We start from the raw sequence: 8,250 nt of genomic DNA, 5'->3' as shown, positions 1-8,250 counted from the left end.
TGAGCCTTCACACAAGCAAAAAAAAAAAAAGAGTGACAAAGGTGATTGGCAAGAAGAATTGCATCAGTTGCTTGGACAGAGGTTCGGGCTGCTGTTAACCATGTAATGATTGACTTTCAGGGTGTGTGGCTGGATGAAATGGAGGGAAAGACTTCCTTACTGACTCAAAAGAAGTCATAGTCTCATGAGACTAGACTAGAACTCTCCTTCCTGTGTTGAAGCTCTGGAATGATGGTCATCATGGTGGGCTAAAGTTGATGCCCAACCAAAGATGATTTCTAACACAGCAGTGTCTACTTACCATAGTGCATGTAGAAGACCAGATAAAATGGGATAGAAATGGAGACAAGGACAAAAATTGCCAATATTTTAAATGACTAAAGAGATTCAGAGGCTAGTACATGAAGGTTTGAAGGACAAGTGTAACCACATACCAACAAAAGGAGAAAGAGTAAATAAAAATCAGCATTTTATAATTTGAATACCAGCAGTACAATTTTCTAGCTGCATATTCATTTTTCAAAATGGACTCATCACAATATATGATTAACTTCTTCCTGTTGTGATGCCTGAGAAATTATAGCAGCATTATAATTAATTCTGGTAAGTGATTTTAATTTAGTTATTTTCAGTAATATCTTCCTGTTAAAACTACATATTATCTGAAAGAAATTGCTATAAAGAGGACAAATTGAAAGAATCCATGACTCTACTACAATCTTGTCAAGTGCCTCTGTCTGGGAGGTCTTGGACCCTATTAGGGGAAGGCACTGCTGTTACTGCTGTTGTTTCTTCATTAAGTGGATGTGATGTACCCATCAAACTATCTTCTAAATGATCATGTTTATGCCTTCGGATAGGTGTTTCTTTGAGCTTTGGTTCAAGAAGTTTCTTTTGTAGTGGTCAGTGGGGACAGCAGAGACTCAAATGGTGAAAATGGTCAAAATAAATGACAGTGGAATAGCCATCCAAACAGAGGACACCAACATCATCCAATCCAAGGCCTGAGAAACATCATGAAAGATGGGATTAAAAGAATACAAGGAGTGGAAGTATGGATGAGCAGTGGTGATCAGTGTGAACCACTGACGTCCAGGGATTCCTTGACCTTTGTGTTCTTGCAGCCACACCAGCTGGGATCACCTGCACAAAATTTGAACATGGGTGGGCCTATCAACACTTTTCCATAGAAAAAGAAGGGATGCATAGAGAGCCTCACTGTTTTCTGAGGATCTATATGGTTGATGATGTTGAGAGACATTTTCCTCAGAGTTGAAGACACTGGTGAGGTGTGCATGCTCCTGTAGACAAGCTCTAATCCATCTTCCTATAAGCAGGGGTTTCAAAAGCAACAAATATACAAAGTAAGACACAAATCATGCTAATTGGGAAGAAGAAAGTGATTTGTCAGCCATGGGTGGACCCAAGAAGGGGTAAAGATAATTAAAATGTATTATGTACCGTATTAGTTATTATTCCATTGCTGTGACAAAACACCATTACTGAGGTAACTTAGGAAATGTTCAGTTGGGCTTATGGTTTCAAAGGGTTGGAGTCCATGATAGTGGAACAATGGAGTAGGGGTAGGGATAGCTGAGAGCTCACATGTTGATCAGCAAACAGGAGGCAGAGATCACACTGGGAATAGTGGGAGGCTTTTAAAGCTTCAAGCCTGCCCCCTATGACACATCTCCTCCAAGGTCACACATTCTAAGTCTAAACAGTTTCACCAATGAGACCATATATTCAAACATATGAGACCAGGGGGACCATTCTCCTTCAAACCACCATAATCCACATGCATGAAAATAAAGATCATGAAACCTATTGATATAATGTATGACAATAAAGCATGAAAAAGTAATAGATAATGAGCCAATACTCCTGCTTTTGCAATAAGGAAAAATGTTGTGTTTACACTGACACCCTGGTGTTGGTCATAGTTGAATTTTGCAGGTAGGGTTCCCACTTCTCTGCCCTCCCCCATTAGGGATGTGTCCCTTGAAGTTCTGTCCATGCTGATATCTCTTTCCCACAGGCACAGATGCCACAAGTAGATATGATCCTTTCTTTTCTATGATCTGCATGTAATATAAAAACAACCTGACCGTTGCCTAGTCAAGATATTTTCTATATGCTACTTCTTTTCCTTGGTTAGCAGATGTCTGATACATTGCAAGAGCTCTCAGGATTTTCTGAGTTAATGGAACTGTTTGTTTAGCCTCTCTGTAAATTGTATTAGTGCCTTTCATTTTCCATGTGGGGAACTACAGTATAGAGGTCACTTTGCCCAAGGTTATCCTTCCATCAAAGGGCAGAGCCAAGTTAAGAACCAACAGCAGCCATGTGCCCATCCCTCCACTTCTACATTTGGAAAACAGAGAATATCAATATATAAAATGAACTGTGAAGTCTCCATTACTGTGTGTTTCTGAAAGGGACTGTTTTTTAAGAGAGAAATTAGTTCCTTCATTCGTATTTTCTTGGATGAGATTGTAATCAGTCCTAGCAATGAAGGAATCCAGGCCACAGAGCTGTGACTTTTATAGCCTCATTTCATTTAAGGGAAACACATCTTTTTTGTTACTCCATCTGAAGTGATTAGGACATAACCTTTCAAACCTGAGAGGAAAAGGTCAGTCTTAGCTGGAGCACAAAAGAGGTTTCTGGATCTGGGGGTCTGTGTTGCTTTGGCTCTCCCATAATATTTCTGGCCTCAGTGGTTTGGGAAATCAAGCCACTATCGTCGAAATCCAATTACTCCTACAGATTAAACAAAGATTATCAAAGCTGTAAACAGAAGAATCTTTGCAGAAATCAATGGAGCACAGCAAAGCTCATATTTAACAAATGGAATCAAAGGAAGAGAGCTGATCGGTAGGTGACACAGGAGTAAAATGTCACATCATCATGCTGAAGGTTAAGATGTAATTGAAATCAGTGTCACCGCACAATGTGTCCTGAAGTCTCTATGCACTTTGGAACATACTTCTAATTTCATATCTGAACGATTCATTAGCCAAAAGCAGGCTTACTCTGAGAAGAGTGTTTTTATTATGTCACCTTTCCATGAGGTTTGAATTCAGTTAGATCTTGGCAAATGAGGTCTTCTTTCAGCAAATGAGATTATGATGGATTGTGCTCAAGCTTGTTCTATTCCCATATCCTAGAGACTCGGGAGCTATAGCTCAGGCCAGGAGTCTATAGTAGTTATAGACATGGGCTTAGATGCTCCAATGAGGGCTTTGAGGTTCATTCTGCCACATCCCAATTGGGTAGCTTCAAGTAAGTCATTCAATGGCAATAGGTGGGTTACATCATCTGTAGCATACAATTCTGGGAGTGAAACTGGATGTTCTAGAAAGGGCTCATAATCCTAATCTCACTGTTTTCCTGATGTTCAGAACCATACACCACACAAGCATGACTCTGAATCTCTCTCTCTCTCTCTCTCTCTCTCTCTCTCTCTCTCTCTCTCTCTGTAACTCTTTGATTACAACATTGTACTTGAGATTGTGCTTTGGGGATTTAGCTGAGCTTGCTTTACAGTGCTTCATTTTATTTTAACTGAGGAATAGTCTTTGGTGGTGGTGCTTTACCCTTTGTCTATGGCCTTCCTGAGATAAATCTCTCAGAACTGTTCCATATCCAAACCTTAAATGCCAGATCATTCTTTCATTTGGCACTCAGACAAATCCAATTTATCAAGCCCATGGTGCAGCCTGTCTTTTCCAACTTTTCTTACTGCAGAGCACCTCTTTTAGGAAATTGTTTTTTCTATTCAAACCTAAATCTGTTTTCTTCACTCAGATCGACACTAAACTTTTAAAATAACAATTTATTGAGATGTAATTCACATGCCATAATAATGATTTTTCTAGTGCCCTCATGCCTGGTTATAGTTAGTTCCACTTCACCCCTAAAAAAGTCTATGATCTGAATACAAAATACTATTCAACAACACTGATCATCATCAAAGCACAGATGAGTCTTGAAATCTGATGCTGAGTGAAAAATACCCACCCAAATCATAAGCCCATACAATGTTCTCTATCTTACTTTTTATATACTTATGAGTCTCTCATACTTTTGATTAACTAGAAAGAATAAATTCTAATTTATAACTATCTCTTTTATGAAATCTAATGGATGCCTCATACAACAGTAAGATACTAGCTAATTTAGAATCTACTGAGATGTTATAGAGCATATGAAACTAGCTCTGCTCATTGCCTGTGGCAAAAAAGGTTCATGCCAAAGTGATGGCATATATCTTTTTTGACATCAAGACAGATCTCTAGTTTTTCAGAGAAGTCTACTTCATGGAAAACAGATGGAGAGTGGTCCCCTGTGTCCAATAGCAAAGGCTATATCCTTTTGTCTTAAATTGTTCAGCAGATAGCTGTCTTTTACTGGGTTCTTACTATTTATCAGTTTATGTTGAATGATTTTTGTTTTAAATCCCATGAAAGTCTGTAGAGTGAATTCTACACTATTTCCATGTTCATGGTAGGCAAAATGAATCTTACAGGATATAAGGGCATTGGGCCAAAGTTGCCTGGTCATTACACATAAAAATTGGTAGACAAATGCTTATCTCTCTAACTACCTACAGAAAAGTAAGAAAGTGGTAATAATAAATAAAAAATACCTTTTCAGAACTGATATTCTATCAGAAGTTTATTTATGAAATAATACAATGGTGATTAACACATAAATAGCTCTTACCAAGAGCTAAGTATAACACCAAGTGCTTTACAAATATTGACGATTTAATCTTCATGACAACTTTATGAGAGATGCTGTTATTATCTGTACTTTATAGATAGGTAAAATGAGACAGAAATTAAATAACTTCTCTGAAATCTTATTGCTGAAAAAAAAAAAAGGGAGTTTGAATACAGACACTATAAACTGAGTTATATTGCATCTTGTTTTATAAAACAACATGTATTTTCAGGAAGCCACACAGACCCTTTGTGTCTGAATACAAGCTCAGGGCATAGCTCAAAGTAGACAGTGAATATTAGGGAAGATCAACTAAGTAAATGTTGTGAAAGAGACACACATCTATCTGGGGAGGGTGGTGATGGCTTCTTTTGGGGCATGTCTACAAGGAACTGGAGTACTTTTAGTCATGGGAAAGAGAATGTTAACACTGGAAATAGAAGACTTGAGCTCTGCATTTAATTGTGGTACTAACTTGCCTTGTAGTCATTCTCAACACAGGTTACTTTAGGTCCTACTGTCGGGTTCATTCACTGGTCCAAGCCCTGGAGATATATGAGAAAACTGTTCTCTGTTATTTGCAGAGGAGACCCAAACAATAGTGTAATGATTCTGAGGTGATGATTCTGAGAAACTAGGTGTATGATGGAAAGAGCTTAAGTCAGTGACTCTTCAAGATCACTTTAGATGCAAGTGGTTTTGTAGAAAATTGCAGGCACTAAGGGCTTCATAGTGGAGTAGAATTAGTTTGAGTCCCACTCTATTAGGAAATTCAGACAGTTTCTCTTTTCTGAGCTCCACTGTGATTTAAAATCCAGGGATTAAGCCAGAATTCCATCATCTGTTATACTGATTCAGAGGTTTCAGTACATGTTTACTAGCTTTATTGTTTCTGGTTCTGTTATAATGCAGGCCATCAATGTAGGAGGATGACCTAGAGCAAAGCTGCTCAGAGAGAGAGAGGGAGGGTAGAGAGATAGAATATCACCATGTACATAGTCTTTTAACTAGACCTCACCTTATCAAGTTTTCCAATAGCATATTAAGTTACAAGTCTATCATTATGTTATAAGCCTATCAGTGCATTGGTCCATTTGTGAGATCAGAACTTTCATAATCTGAATACCTCCCAAAGACTCTATGAATACTGCCACAATGGTGATAAAGCCTTCAGTACATTAGTCTTTGGGGAGTAGTTCATATCCAAGTCATGGCACTAACCATTCTTGAAATAATGCTACAGAGGACTTTTTGGAGTTACATCAGAATTTCGCTCATGCTTATGCTTATAAGATCAATTTGTAACTGGAGATCTTTTATCGCAATTGGCTGTAGAGCCATGTAACTTCTATGTGCTAAAAGCATCATTTGTAGAGTGGCAGTCCTCCATTTGGTGTAAGTAAAATGAAATCTATTATTCGTCAGTGATTCCATAATAGCTTCATTTTCTGAAATTCTTGTTATATCACAATGAATTCCAGAAAATTTCAGAAAGAGATTTTATACACCACACACACAGAGAGAAGGGGAGTGGGGACTTCAAGACAGAAATTCAAGAAATGAAAATTGGGACATAACAACAGACACTGAAGAATTTCAATGAATTATTAGGCCTTACTTCAAAATTCTATACTCCATAAAATTGGAAAATCAAATGAATGAATAATTTTCTTGCTAGATACCACTTTATCAAAGTTAAATCAAGGTCAGGTAAAGAAATTAAATAGTCCTGTAACCCACATGTAAATAGAAACAGTTATTAAAAGTCTCCCAACCCCAAAAGCCCAGGGCCAGATGGTTTTCTGCAGAATTCTATCAGACTTTCAAAGAAGAGCTAATACCAATACTCCTCAAACTATTCCACAAAATTAAAGCAACAATGTCAAACTTTATTCTATGAGACAAAACTCACCATGATATCTAAACCAAAGACTCTACAAGAAAAGGGAATTTCAGAAGAATTTCCCTTACGAACATTGATGTAAAAATACTAATACAAACCAAATCCAAGAACACATTAAAAACATCACCCATCATGGTCAAGTAGGCTTTATCCCAAGGATACAGGGATGGTTCAATTACAAAAACCCATCAACATAACCTACCCTATAAATCTCAAAAGAATAAAATACATAATTATCTCATTAGATGCTGAAAACCTTTTGTGAAAATCCAACACGCCTTCATGTGATAAGTCTTGAAGATATCAGGAATACAGATGCATACATAAAAATAAAAAAGGCAATATACAGCAAGCTAGTAGCCAACATCAAATTAAATGAAGAGAAACTTAAAGCAATTTTGCTAAAATCAAGGACAACCGAAGGCTTCCCATTGTCTTCATATCTACTCAGCATAGTACTTGACTTTCTGGTAAAGCAGTAAGACAACTAGAGGAGATAAAGGGAATATGATTTGGAAAGGAAAGGTCAAAATACTTCTATTTGTGCAGGTGGAAATGGAGAAGAAATCAAAGTGGGCTGAGGAGTAGCAACGATATTTCTAATGATGCTTAATGTAGTATTGGATAAGAGATAGATATATAGGTGTTTGTTTAAGTACATTGTCACATACACATGTTTTTCCTCCATCTCTGTGTTTGTTCCTGGCGAAACATAAAACTGATCATACTGAACATGGTGAAGTGTATCGTTCAGTAGATTTTAGTATATGCAGGTTGCACTGAAATCCCTGGAACTTTTTCACCTAAAACATTAGAACTAAACCCCTTAAAGACGCATCTCCTACTCTCTTGCCTCCACATTCATGCCACTATCAAGAAGATTGGACCCTATATTTTCATGTAGGAGTTAATTAATATCTAGAAGTGGTGTAAAGTCAGAGACCAACTTTACTCCTTCGTATATGTGTACCCAGTTTTTCAAGACCATTTATTCCAGATACTGCGTCCTTTAGTGGACTCTTACATGTTTAATGATAACAGGTCAAAATCTTTTTTTACATGAAATTCTTAGGCAATAAGATTGTTTCAAGACCATAAGAAGACAACTGTCAACCTGCTAAGAAGAGAAAGAATATTGAGATGCCCCTCAGGAATTCCAGCCAGGAGAGGATAGATTAGGTGATGTGTATGTCATAGTGCTTTGGGGACATCCTGTAATTGCTTAATAATTTTGTTTGCTGTGTGGGTGGTATAGTAGGAAACTAGCATTCTCTTGGGCAGTCCTGAGGTTATATCAGTCCATGAGTCATGCATAAAAATAAGAACATTGTTGAATATTTATTAGAATTAAGTCATTGTCCTAAGTTTATTCACAGGAATTGTTTCATACTATCTCCACAATAGTCCTGTAGACTCCTAAATAGTAACCCATGTGCTCTGCTGTAGAGGAAGCTAAAACTCAGAAGTGAGAATGATTATTCTGTATTTAAAAAAACTACAAAGTTTCCGGAGCTAAACTCAAATAAGGTATGTGTGAACTCGAAGCCTTTACTCCAAAGTATTGTTAAATGTTCTGAATTTTATATCACTGTATTGAAACATACGACTTTTAATTCAAA

General features: G+C 37.3%; 1 long non-coding RNA gene across 1 annotated transcript in view; it reads right to left on the bottom strand.

The window, feature by feature from the left end:
• Window positions 1-8,250, bottom strand: part of LOC116100897 — a 61,183-nt gene that overhangs the window by 2,453 nt on the left and 50,480 nt on the right. The window lies entirely within an intron of this gene.

This window comes from Mastomys coucha, unplaced genomic scaffold (assembly GCF_008632895.1).
Source record: "Mastomys coucha isolate ucsf_1 unplaced genomic scaffold, UCSF_Mcou_1 pScaffold21, whole genome shotgun sequence".
In the NCBI taxonomy this organism is placed as follows: domain Eukaryota; kingdom Metazoa; phylum Chordata; class Mammalia; order Rodentia; family Muridae; genus Mastomys; species Mastomys coucha.
Note: the sequence above shows the minus strand (reverse complement) of the source record. Positions and strands in the feature narration are given on the sequence as shown.